Genomic DNA, 13,687 nt, shown 5'->3' on the forward strand with positions numbered 1-13,687 from the left:
GCCCTACGCTTTACTGTCATTCCAGAATGGATGGCACCTTTCTCTCGAATACTCAGCGTGCTTAGCAAGAGAAATAAGGAGAGAGCACCTCTCCCAGTGGCTGTGATAATGTGCTGGCATTTTCTTAGGTAGCTCTGGACTTGCAGCACCTGCTCAACAACTGGCGGCCCCGAACTCTGAAGTTTCTGTGTATATTTAGCATTCCCTGCTCTGGATGGATGCCTTCTTTCTTTCTAAGCTAAGACCAAGCACTGAGGCAATTTAGTTTCAAGATAATAATGCCTTTAGTTAAATAAACCCAAGACCCTACCATTTTTTTCAATGTATCTCTAACCCATTTACCACAAATTATGGCTTTCCATGTTTGCACTGCTGTGGCTGTGCTGGTTCCTGATGTGGGCTCATTAATAGATTATTTCCTTGTTAGCTGCAGGTAGAGCTTTGACCTAGAGCTGATTAGGGAAAAGAACTTCTGTATCTATTGTCTTTTCTCTCTCATAATTAGTGTAATTATGCTTCTGCGTCCCAGACAGAAATCTCAGCCAGCCTGCTGCGGAGCCACAGAAACAGTCTGGACTGCAGAAATGGGAGATTGCTGCTGGGCAAGGGATGGACGGGTTCTGTAGTGTCAGAGAAAATCTGAATTACAGCATTACAAAGAAAGCAGCCAAACCAGTGGTGAGAGTTCCCTTCCTCCCCGCCCAGTTAAATCTAATTAACCAGGAGGAATGCAAAAGCAGGTTCTGTCATTTCCACTTTTTTAAGATAAATTGGCGTGCCTACGAGACGGAATTTTTTTAAGGGCACAGTATTTCAAATTTGGAGGTGGAAAACACAGGCAGCGCCGGGGAGGAGAGCACCCCAATGAAACCGCTCTGGGTTTGACACGGCGGTACAGCTTTGTAGTAACGTGCTCGCACGGGGGCCTGCTCTCTGCAGACTTGTGCTGGCTGGGAGCGCTCACAGCTGAGTCCAGTGGGCGGCTCTGGCTTCGGGGGCTGGTTGCTTCCCTGCCTTCCACAGGTGTAGGGGCTTCCCTTCCCAGGGTGCAGCGGCAGAGGCCAGCTGCCTCTGATGTCAGGTTACAAAACAAAGACAAAGAGGGGAGAGGACTCTTTTGAAGGTAGATCTTAGCAGCCTGTAGGGAGGAACCAGTTAATGAGGTGAGTTTGGTTTTGTATCTGGCTTTTATGAAGCTTCAACATTTTTGAATGTAACACTGAGTTCCTAAAGATCTCAGCTGAGATGAAGTTAAAGCTTGCTTTAAAAAGGGGGAGGCTAAACTATGAGCGTGCCTGGAAAGCGTTAAGAGGCTTAACTGGCAAGAAATCTCAGTGCGCAGGAGTTTAAGTGTACATTTGAGGAGACTAACAGCTGTCTTTGTTGCCTCCTGCCCTTCCCACGTGTTTGCAACTCAGAGTGTGTGCTGCTTTTGCTTGTAGTGCAACTGGGCAGACAGGATTTAGCAGGACTGTAGTTCTTTGTGGCCTTCTCACAGATTGTTGCTGTGGTACTGTGGAAGTGTGATTCCTCTCGTGAAAGGACAGCTGTACCTAGACAGTTCCCAGCAGGACCGAAATGCAAAGCTTCGTAGGAGAAAGGGGATTGCGGTACAAGGTAACGGTGAGGGTGCAGCAACTCCAGGTTCTGCCTTGGGCTCAGGGCTTGGATTCCCCACCTCAGGCCTTGCAAATGACTTGCTCAGGGAGGCAGAAACAGTTTCAATCCATCCCGCTGTGTTAATCTTGCAGCCTAGGAGAGTGAGAGTTGTAGTCCCAGTACCTGTATCTGAAGAGGAAAGCAAGGCTCTAGGGTTTCATGCTCTTGCCCACATTGTGATAAATGCATGAGCAGCCCTTAGAAGAGGAGAAAGCACAGGCATTGGATGCTGTTAGCTCAAGCCTTAGGATGCTTTCTTGGGAACTAAGAACGATACATTTGGATTGACTCCAAAAAGGAAGGAGATTTAAGGGCTAATCTACCACCTTTCAGCTAAATGCCTCACGATTTGTGGTCTGAAGGAAGAGACTCCTGCTCTAAGAGTAGGACTGTGGGTGCTTCATTAACCAGTGTTTAATAAGCTCCTGAAGGCCCAGGGCAAGCTGTAGGAGCTCTCTGCCAGGAGTCCTGGCTTGTGTCACTTGTCCCCGCACCTCTTCTTGAGGTACCTGGTTGTCTCTGGGCTTTGGGTGAGCTTAGTGATTGCACTAACACGGTCCCAGGTTGTGCTCCAAGCCTGGTGATCACGTTGGATCGTGCAGTGCTACCTGTGGAGCTGCTGAGTCCCTGGTTGGGCTGAGCTGCTTGCTGGTAGCACCAGCTTTGCCAGGAAATACATCACAAACTTGTGTGAGTACTTGGTGTACTGGAGTACCTGTCAGCTGGCAGGGGGTGGTGGGATTTTCTCGTTTGTTTTCACTATACGATTTCAAAATAAATCCCTAAATGAAAAAATAACCCAGTTAAAAATGGAAAAAGCACTCGGGGTTGTGCTGCTGCGTCCCGTGGTGTAAATATCCATTTTCTCTCTGTGCCCCACGAGTGGTAAAATAACCTGGGAGAGAGTAGGGTGTCTGTAATCCTATGTCCCTGGCTCCCAGCCTGAAGGTGCTCCATAAGCAGAACCGTAGATGAGATGAGATGTGATGTGGGCTGTGCAGTGCTTTTATGTGGCAGGGGAATGAGCGTAAGGCTGCGAGCAGGGTTCTTGGGATGTGCTGTGAGAAAGTAAAAGGCTTGTGTGGTGTTAGAGGAACCACAAAAGAAGCGCCTTGATGCTTGGAGGAGTCCGTTCCTGCACTGCGTGGTTTTCAGGCTATGAGTAAATGTTCTCGCAGCTAGCGATTGTCTGAATTTTTAATATGCCATTGATAGGACTGTAGCGTTAGTGTAATAATTAACACGTTTTGGAGGTAATTAAGCACAAGAGCTTGTATGCCTAAACTAGGATAGTGGCTCGAGGCCCAAGGAAATGGGTAAAATTTCTGGTCAAGTGGAATGATCCTGCTCAATCCTGGAGAAATCCGAAGAGAAATTTGAGATTTTAAGCAAAGGAGAAACTGCCTGCATCTGGAAACACTTTAGGCTTCAGCTAGGTTTTACGAATTTTAAGAGACCGAGTTCCAGCTAGGAAGTGTGAATTGGTTTATTAACCGGCGGTTGGTGACCTTTTTCTCTGTTTATTTATGTTGCTAATGCTTTCTGTGCATTAAATAAAGCAAGAAATCACAGCTCTCGTTTTTCTCCTGTGGAGCTTTACTTTGCCGTGTGAAACCTCTTTGTGTAGCTGATAAGGAGCAAGCTGTGTTAGAGGTGTAGCTATTCCAAGCAAGACAGGGCTCCCGAGGTAAGCTGGGCTGGGTGGAGGCTTGGGAGTGCCCACGAGCAGAGGCTGCCTGGGTCCACGTTTCGGTGGGGACAAGCCCCACAAGCAAGGCTGGCGCAGCACAGGAGGAGGAACTAGGTGATGCTAACCTATTCAGACAACTTGCTGACTGTTTACCAACCAAATAAATAAACCTGCCTTCCGACCGTATCCAGATTGAGTCAGGTCATTTTACGAGATGTCTGTTTTGGTTACACAGGTGCTTGTGTTTTCTTAGGGAGAAAGATAATGAAGAGGAGGGAGACTGACTGACTTGTAGCGTGTGTGAATGCTCTCGTGTTTGCTCCTGGGCTTTCCTTACCTCCCGTTTGCTCCTCTCCTTGAAGTGCAGTATTATTTTTTTTCCTAGACTTTCTGACTGTAATTTGTTTTTATTAGTGATCCAGTCATCGTGTCACCTTCCATCCTAAGGGAATTAGTCATCCCCAGCTCCTTTCTTCCTTTCTAATTTCCAAGGTGCCTTAAAATCAAATGTGAAGCCCTGCAGTTTGGGTGTGGCTCCCCTGGGTGAGTACTTGCAGGTGGTGTGGCTGATTGTTGCTCACCAACTTTCCTTTGCAAGTACCAAAAGTGAAGGTCCTTGATGTTCCTTTTTTAATGCTTCTTTTAAAATCAAGCAGACAAAAGGGTCGTTCCAATTCCCAGCCGCTTTGTGAAAAAGCCTTTCTGTTAGTGCCTTTACAGGTTAGAAATAATTTTGAAATAACTTACGAAATTTTCTTTGAACAGAAATAACAGTGATAAGTAGAAGTCTCCTAAAAATTCTGGTGATACCTTTCCTTTTTTCCCCAAAGATTCCTTTGCCAGCTGATGATTTTGAGTCAGTTGGGGTGGCGAGCCTGTTAGAAGAGTGGAGAGCTCGAAAAGGGCACGATGGCTGCTGGAAAGCTGCAGTCAGCACATGGTGGGGTTTAAAGTGCTCAGATGGCTGAGGGATGATTTCACAGTATAAAGAAGAGTCTGGGCATCCCAAACAGGTAACAACCTGCGTAGTGGTGCTCGCTGAAGACCCCAGTTACCTTCTCTGTTAGGGTGATTCTGTTTCTGACACGTTGTTAGATCCCTTCCGCACCTCAAAATGGATGTGGAGATGCAAATCTGCGGATCCCTGCAGGAATTTGGAAACTGCAGCAACTAGTGTGGCCCCAAAGAGGCCCTTCATGGTTGTTATTGACCTCTTTGTGGTGCCAGCTCTGAAAGCTGCATTTGGGCTGCCCCAGCTTGATTTCTCTGCTGTTCCTGGGGGTTCGCTTTACCCCCAGCTCCTTGTGCTCTGTTCCTGGGCACGTTCTGTCAGTAGCATTGTCTGCGTAGGGTTTGCATTAGGGTCCCTGCATGTGGAGCCTATCAGATGGAGGCCTCTGTTACAAACGAGAAACCTGGCACTTAGCACCTTACCTTCACTTCATCAGTGATCCCCTTTGGCTTGGCCTGACTTCCTGCAGCATTGCAACAGGCGGCTGTAAAATCGCATCCACAGCAAGAAAGTGTTGCAATCTCTCTCCTCACTGTCCTTCCCCTCCTTCCCCCTTCTGTGTCATGCCAGGATTGTGCTGATTTTCACTATTTCTGTTTTTTTCTTTTAAGGAGGAAATTGAACGAGACAAAGCTTGCTCCTCTCTCACTCTCAAGCCAGTCTTTTCTCCATCACGTGTGACACGTTCAGAACTTCCCAGTCCGTGTCTTCCTTTAATTGGTAGCAGTTACAAGCTGGTGCCTCCTGTTCGATGTCACTTGTGTACATCTTGGAGTAAAAAGTGTATTTGGCCTGGTTGGAGGTCAGCAAAAATTGCTTGATGGCTGTATTGCTCCTAACAAATAGGCGAGAGTGAACGCAGTTCAGTCAGTTTTGGGTCATTTCTTGTACCTTCACAGCTATTCTGTGCTCTGCAGAATGCCCGTGTTGTCTTGAGCTTTCCCACAAGCCAGCGTCCTGTACCCGTTGTAATCTTAGTGCTCTAAAACTTTACAAATTGCCTTTTGGGAAGGACCTTTGAAGAAGCAAGCTGTTTTGAGGGTTTCTGGCATCTTGAAAGGGTGAGAGGCTTGGCACAGCGCTGTTCTCAATAGCTCTTGCAGGCTGAGCTCAGCCCTGTAAGCAAGGCCCTGTTTATAGGGAAAACCATGCATTTCCTAAACTGTCTCCCTGCGTCTATACTGCTTATATCCCAGGTTTTGCTGTGTACCAGAGACTATTTCAGGAGCATTCAAAAACTGTATAAACAAGATCTGCCTTTTGTAAATCTGTAATTACAGGAGGAAAAAAAAAGGTATTTTAATAAGTATTGAAATAGGTGTTTATGTAGCGTGATCTACAGTTGGTCTGCACTCCTACTTTTCAAAGTGGCTAGCTGAGCGTTGGATGGTTAATGTGAGACATTAAAAAGAAGCTGAAGTACCTGCCTATATTCTCATAATCAGGTGGCTTTAAAAGGTTTCAAGCTGTGCACTCTGAAAAACTTGGAAGGCTCCAAGAGCTTGTAGCATATTTGGCCATGTACTTTCTATAGACTTCAAGATGTTGCTTCATTCTTTCCCTTAGACCCTGGTGATAAGAGGTGTGTGTGTTTGCTTTCCACATGTATAGAGTTAAACTAAAGGAAGAGAATTTGAGTATCTTTGCTTCAAATTACCTCACCCCTAGAGAGTGCATTGGAGTAGAAAATACTCCTTGCCCTAGTGCCATTTGCGGTTCCCAGCAGCCCTGTAGAGCTCAGTGCCGGTTAGTCAGGGTGCTGCCCTTCTGTAACACAGCACGAAGATGTGCCCGAAGCTTTACAGTCGGGCAGCTCGCTGAAGAAGGCTCGGACAAGGTTTGTACAGCGAGCTGTTTTGTTCAGCACTGCGTGGTTATTTCCGACCAAGGCAATACAGCATGCCCGTGATGCTGAAAGCCGGTCCTTTTACATCGGTCTGAGACATCCAGAAGCATCCTTGTTGAACTGTGCACCACTTCTGTAGCTGGAAGTTGATTCTGTCCTCTGTTTTTCTTCTTTTTTTTTTTCTCTTCTTCTCAGCTAGCCGGTTCTTGATGTGGTATGATTAGAATCAGGAAAGAAATCATTTTGTATGGATTTCTACTGGTAAAAAACAAATAGTCAGCAGATCTGCATCTCTGGGGATTTTATTTTTTAAAATTTTTTTTCCAGACATGACAGCATCTTTCCTGTCTCTTGATGATGCAAATAGGATTTTATGGGTCATAATGAAATATGTTATCGATCATATTATGAAAAATCAATGGAAAAAGTTGCCCTGGCTGTCAATTCTGTGGTGCCTACGATATATGCAGTGACAGGTTTGACTGCTCACCATTGTGGCTGAGAAGAGAATACCTTGGGGTGCCCAATTATAGCAGCAGTGAGAGGAAATTCAGAAGAGTAATTTTGGCTTCCTTCATTGCCTTTATGTTGGCCTCTGAATGAGTGGCCGTTCCACTCCTTTCAGATTTCACAGCAGCAAGAGCACTAATGGCAACTCTGTGCAATTTTGACTTCTCATGTCCATGAGATTGAATCAATGCTTTTCCTTCCACATTTAGTAAAACAATTTTCCACGCACGCTGAGCAGCTATTCTTGTCTATACCTGCTTTGAGATGGGCTAGATGAACTGGAAGATTTTATAGAAAGCGCTCTCTTCTTTCTTTCTCTTCTGCTCCTGCCACCCCCCCCCCTCTTTTATTTTTATTTTTTTTATAAACTGCAGATTGACAATGGAGCAATTCTCTAAAGGAGGTAGTTTTTAAGGGAAAGAAGTGGAAAAGCCAAGTGTTTTAACAGGGCTCATCTCATAAAGGGTGGGAGTTTAAAGCAGGAAAGAAGAATATTAACAGAACCAGAAAAGAGCAGCTGAGCTCTCTCAGCTCGAGGAAGGATATGCACTTCAGGCCCTGTTACCGTAGCATCTGAACACCTGGATTGTTAATGTGTCTATTGCTATAACATTCCTGCGTGGCTTGGAGCAGAATCTTTTGCAAGGGAACTGTGACCTAGAAACCCAGTAACGACATCAGGTACCTAAAGGTGGTTCTGAGCAGAGTTTAGGTGCTGAAATCCATTCCTGCAGTCAGTAAGTTCCCTGTTCAGCTACCTCTGGAGGTGCTGCATCTACGGACAACTGGATTTTGCTTTTGTATTGCCGAGGACTGCTCAGAATTGGAGTCCCACTACGTAGCTCCTAAAGAAGCGTGCCCTGACCCCAAAACAAAGCATTCCTCTGCCCAAGTTCTGGCCAAAACGTGCTGGTTTTTCAGGGGAGCTGAGCTTCTGATGAGCATCATTTCTCTGTTTTGGCCAATTTTAGAGCATAGCTGGAAAAGGAGGGGGCCTAATGGGGAAGGTGATTCTTGGTGAAGACAAAGGCTGGGGTCAAGCACTGTTGCTGAGCACTGTCTCTTAGTGTGCTGTTTAGCGTGAATATCGCATCCACGTGCAGAAATGAGAACAGGCAGCAGAGCTCTCCATTCCCACACCACAAAGTCGTGCTTCCCCTTAGGCATAGTTCTCTCCCTCTGGTCCAGCAAATACATGATTATAATTTAGGCTGAGTGTCAGGAGCAACTCATTCCTCAAGGACAGGGACATCTTGGGCTCTCTTGCTCCTTCCGTACCCCCTGTACCAAAGGCCTGAATCTCTTATGGCAGTAGTTTAAAAATGGTGTCTGTGCTTCCTAAGAGGAACCCGGCTGCATTTTTGGAAAACGTCTGCATGTTTGGTGGGCAAGAGATCTCTTTCCAGCTTCTGTGGCAAGGGGTCACGTGTAACTTAAAATCTCTCTTAACTGTAATTGACTGATCAGAGTTAGCTGAACAAGCAGGGACTTTGCCCTTCACCAGGGGCCGTTTGGGAACAGCCATGAGCAGGAAGACCCTCCACGGATCAGACAGTGTCTGGGCACTGCTTAGTCTGTGCTCCAGCAGCAAGGAGGCAGACATCAAATAGGCAGCAGATCTCTTTGGTTTGTTTTTTATCAGCACAAGGTGTAACGCATAAGCCCTTCTAAAAGAGGGCGGTGGTTTTCCTAGTGTGATATTGTGCTGCGTAATATCATAGTAGTGTGATAGTGTAAATTTTTTCCTAGCGTAAATTATGCTGCGGAGGTCTACCTCCAGAAACATCTAACAGCAACACGCAGTTGGTGACTATCACCTGGCAGTGAACTCCTCTCTGGAAGAAAACGGCTCCAGTGTTCCCAACCACTTAAGACCGGCTATACCTGGCTATATGGCTACTTAGTTATGTATTTATGTAGCTCTACAGCGTTGTACTATCAATGCACAGATAGAGAGCACATACAAATATTTGTTGGGCACACAAACTTCTCAGGTCTCCTTTAGACTTTTCTAACACAGTTCTCCAGCAAGGTTCCATAAGGTTTTCTTCTTTTTTTTTTTTTTGGGGGGGGGGGGGGGGGGAGGGTCTAAGTACACCTCTCTGCTTGCCTGTGTTCCCCAAGGAAGCAGCTGCTGCCGTGCAGGACGTGGTGGAGGAGGCACTGCTTTCTCCGTGTAGCAGCTGCAGGAGCTCTGAAACCTCGTGGCTGCACTTGACCTGGTTTCCTCGACAAAAGCACATCTGGTTTTCAGTTCGATTTAACCTGGAAACCATGTCTGTGTGCTGGGGCTGGGATTCCTGAGTTGCACACGCTTCTTTACAACTCTGGTGTGTTGCTGCTGGGCAAATTACCAAGATGGCAAATCCAAAATGTTCCCCGTGTGCTCTCCCAGTAGTCCTATAGGAGAGGCCCACCTCCTCACAGCGGTCGCTGTTTATACAGGTGAGTTCCCTCTGTGCTCCCGCTAGTTCAGCTGGTTTTTGTTGCCCGGGGTTTTGGCCAGAAGAGCCCAGGGTGTCTTCCGTGAAGCTGGCGTGTGGTGGCCTCGGTCCCCATCTTCCCTGGAGCAGCTCAGCTGAGGAACTTGTGCAGCGCGCCCAAGGGTGCTGCAGGAACCTGGGTGAAGATGGAAATAGGCTGCTCTTTTTTGCATCCGAGTGCTCCGATGTGAAGGAGCAGTCATCTTCACCTTAAATAAGAGCTGGGAGGATAAGTGCCTGCAAACTGCAGCCCTCTGACAAAGTGCACGCTTGTGGTGTGGCGAGCGTTAACAGCAGAGTGACACACAGAGGCGAGATTTGCCAGGGTTACTGATTACAAGACACTTAAATTCTGGAAGAGCAGGCAAGCTTGAGGCTTTAAAATTCTGCCTGATACGGTCCCTTCCAGTCTCCTGTCCCTCTGCCTCGGGGAGGCTGTGTGGGTGCCACAAAGGTTCAAACGCGGCCGTAATATGGAGCCTGGATGGTTTCAGCGAGGGCCCGGACTGAAGGGGCTGTCATGCAAAACAAATGTGCTGGGGGTGGTTGGTGGTGGAGGGAACAGCTAATAGATGTTTTCCCTTTGCTGGACATCTGTCACCTGCCCCCACGCCAACCCTCCCTCTGTTCCTAGCAAAGCATTTGCTGCCATTAATGAGGGCTGAATTCCTGCCGTCTGACCAGCTTTATACCCGTCCAAATGTCAGCAGACCTTGGGACACGCAGGTGGGGAGAAGGGCTAGTCGCAGGAAATCTGGTGCCTCTCTTTGAGGGGGGAGAGATGGGAAAATGCCACCCCCCGTCTAAATCAGGCACGTTCGCTGTGACGGTAATTGGAATGCAGACTGGGAGCCCCAGGATGCCACTTTCCCCATCCCTTTTCAGAGCAGACTGCACTTTAAGCCATCCCCTCCAGTTAAATCTCTTTACCAAAGTGGTCTCTGTGAAGGCTTACATACAGGAAGATAATGGTGCTGTCATTTTTACAAATAATCACAACAGGAGCAGAAAAATAAGAGGAAGATGATTATGCCTGAAAATCCAGCAAGGTTCCACTCGCTAATGCGGTGCAAGCTAAAAGAAAGCTGAACCACAGTTGCGAGCTGCTGCTGCCAGGCACCAGACCAGCTTTTGTGTGGTGACTTAGGAGCGTGCAGTTGTGTTTCCATGACATTAGGAGGAAGTGTGCTTACCCTGGGATGGGTTTCCTCGTGTAAAGTACTAGGAAGACAAAGCGGTTAATGTGCTAGTTGAAGCAAATCCTGAGTGGGAGAAACAGGTTAACCTTGATTAGCTTGGCTGCCTTGTGAAGGAAGAAACTGTGAACCCTCTCATGGCCTCCTCCAGCAGCGACGCTGTTTGTATGCTGAGGATTAAACCCCATCTTAAAATGAAGTGGAACAGCAGGCTCTCCCTCCCTCCCTCCGCTCTGCCATATAACGATTTGAAGTGTTTTGTGGCATGGAAGAGCTTTGAGAGGACGGGAGTGACGTGCATGTACATACAGCCAGAATATTTTAAGGCGTTTGCATCCTGGATGCTCTGAATCGGCTCAGGGAGGACCTGAATATCAAAGTGCTCAAAGCACTGGCCTAATGGAAAAATGGTCTGGGGGGAAAGTGGTACCATAGGGCTCCTTCCTACATCTGAAAGGAACAGGGACAGACTCCAAACCTGGAAGGAAGGCAGCCGTGTGCAGTGAAAAATAAGGCAATGTCTGAACTTAAAGGCTTGGGATACGTGTTTACACCACACAGCGGGAAGTGTGTGACTCCTCTCCCGATGGCTGGCATCTGGGCACCCCTCTTGTGCTCACAGGGGCTCGTGCATGGTTTGGGGCTGCTGGCACCCCCCTGATAATGGGGTGGCTGAACTGAGCATGCTGTTTGGGGCTCGAGTGCTTTGGGGCTCAGTATGCGAGTCTAGCATGCAGCATCAAGCCCCAGTTTCCTCTGTTGATCAGAAAGGGTGGCAGGATAGTAGGTCTTTAATAGGTATCTCCCTGTTTGTTACTTTCTTATTCCAGTGCAATTTTTTTCTTCTCCCTCTAAACAGGAGGATTTTTAATCAGCAGCACTTTCTGTGCTAACTTCATACATACCAGTGACTCCCTTTGCAGGTCAGAGGTGAGGCAAGTAAAACATAGAGCTGATTGACTTCTTTGTGAGTTCTGCAAGAATTGCTCCTAGTACAATATTTGCCCTAATTAAACCAACTTAGGGAATCATTTACAGGTTGAAGTAAAGGGACCCACTTAATACATAAGCTCAGCTGGAAAACAGAACGTCTGGTGCAGTGATGGAGGGAGAACAGTTGCTGTAGCTCATGGGAGGAGCAGGGGCTAAAGCTGTCAGTCCTCAGACAAAATGGTCAGTTGCTGAATGCCTTAAAATTGTTAAGTTACGTCCACACTAGGTAAGTGTAGCTGGGCGTAACAGAAATTTGACAGATGCATGTTCTTCAGGAAAAAATGTTACTGCGCCAGTTAAACAGCAGACTGTTGGGTTACTGCCGAGATGTGGTGGGAGCACCACCATTAAAATTGGTGGATGCTGGACTGTCAGCAAGCTTCAGTGAGGTTGGCGTGACACTTGTCACATGAGTGTGCAAGTCACCAAGATCCCTGCCTTGCAGCTCTGTAGGTAGGCATGTTGCTGTACTCTTCTGAGCAGAGATACAACAAACCAATTGTGTGCTTCTAAAAGCTCTGCTTTGTGGCTAGGTGTCAAGCACGGGGTTCGCCTTTAAATCCAAGGTCTTGTTTCCGTGCTCTGAGACCTACCTGAATGAGAGATTTGGCTTTTTAAAATGTCATAATTAGTATTTTAAGGTACTGGTGAAAAAGTGCATGCAGGGAAACCACCACTTCTTAATCCATGCCTTCTCTTGTAAGATGATTTATTTTGGAGAGGTAAAGCCTTTCGTTCGTTTCTTCCCCACTCCTCCATGCTGGCTACCTTTCTGCGTCTTTGAACAAACCAAGTGTTGCTCTTAAATTTGCCTGGGGTTTGTTCATGCCTGGCTTGGCTTGTCATAGCCATTTTGGTCATTCCCATAAAAATATATATATATATATATATATAATCTTCTGAGTCTCTGAGGTGTCAAGGCAGGAAACAGCCAGACAGAAGACTAAGAGGAGGAAAAGCAAGGCAGGAGCTACCTGTGGGAGCTGGATGCTCAGCTGCGTGCCCCCAGGTGCAGCTCATTTCTGAGGGCTAGTCACTGCAGTCTGGGGACTGACGGAGGTGGTACCTTGATCGCAGCCACCTGAGACACGAGCAGACTGCCCCGTGCCGGGGAGAGCGCGTGTTTGTGGGAGCAGCGCGGTTAAGCAGGTACCATCTGACTTTGGCCTCGACCAGGGAGGGTTACGCATTGTTAGCAGCGCTTCTGAAGCGAGATCTGTCAAGAACTGCACTGAAGAGAGCTGCTTATGTGAAAAGGCAGCCGGTGGGAACGTTCATTAATGGCAGGACTTTTTCCTGGGAAGGCTAAAGGGGTGATAGACCTTTTGTTAAAGCTAGTGCATCTGTCAGTTCCAGCTGTCTAATGCATTAAAGTGCACCTGCACACAGAAAAGAGCAACACTTGGCTGCCGCAGTGGGTTTGCCTGCCTCGAGACGTTCCCATCTGGGAATATGCCCAGAGCCAGGGGTGAACATCACAGCTTTTCTGAGTTTTAAATCACTGATTCCCCAAGACACTTAGCCATCTAAATGTACGGAGCACGGAGGCTTTCCCAAGGTGCATAGCATTGATGGATGGGGTAACCGGGGTTGACAGCAGACCTGGGGTCTTTAAAAAAGCAAGCTTGAAAAGCATGAAAGTGCTGATTGTCACCGCGCTGTTTTGCAGCCACAGAGAGAGCAATTTCTGCCTCTTCTCACAGGAGAGAATATTGCAGGTTTCTGTCCTGATATCCCTTGAAGTTAAAAGAAGGGGCTGTGAAAATATGCTTTTGTCTAGTGCCCGCAAGTGCAGGAACACGTATCCTGGTATTCGTTGAGACATAATTTCTTACTGCTTTTTTTTTCCCTAGATTGTTTGATTTAAATTATACATGAGATTTTATCATTTTATTGTTTCTTAATACTGTCCACTGGAGCATCCTGACATTTGGAGTAATTAGAAACCAACTGAAAAATGCATAAATGGGTAGAAATAAACACCCAAAAAACCCATCCGAACCCCAGATTCCCCCTTGTCCTGCCTCTCCCCTCTGCCAGGTGTGTATCCATGGCTGTTACTTGAGCAGTAAGCAAATTCCAGCAGTGAGTATGCCACATTCACCTGTGTCCACAGATACCAGGAAGAAGCCAGTGGTGATGCTCTACAGCCTCTTCCTGTCCCTAAAAACGCCTCCCTCCATCACTTCAGACACGGATTTTATTTAGCAGTAGCCTGTGCTGGGTAGTGCCCAAAATCTTTAAAGGCTGGAGTCAAAGCAGACCTAGGAATAAGCATGGTGTCTGGGTCTCCTGGTT

At 47.1% G+C, this 13,687-nt stretch overlaps 1 long non-coding RNA gene across 2 annotated transcripts in view; it reads left to right on the plus strand.

Moving 5' to 3' along the window:
- The first annotated feature begins 990 nt into the window (after window positions 1-990).
- Window positions 991-13,687, plus strand: part of LOC310899325 — an 84,571-nt gene continuing 71,874 nt past the window's right edge. For both annotated transcript variants that reach the window (XR_014584207.1, XR_014584208.1), the window contains exon 1: window positions 991-1,163. This is a non-coding gene — a long non-coding RNA (uncharacterized lncRNA). The remainder of the gene's footprint in view (window positions 1,164-13,687) is intronic.

The sequence above is a fragment of the Anser anser genome (genome assembly GCF_964211835.1).
Source record: "Anser anser genome assembly, chromosome: 4".
NCBI classification, from domain to species: Eukaryota; Metazoa; Chordata; class Aves; order Anseriformes; family Anatidae; genus Anser; species Anser anser.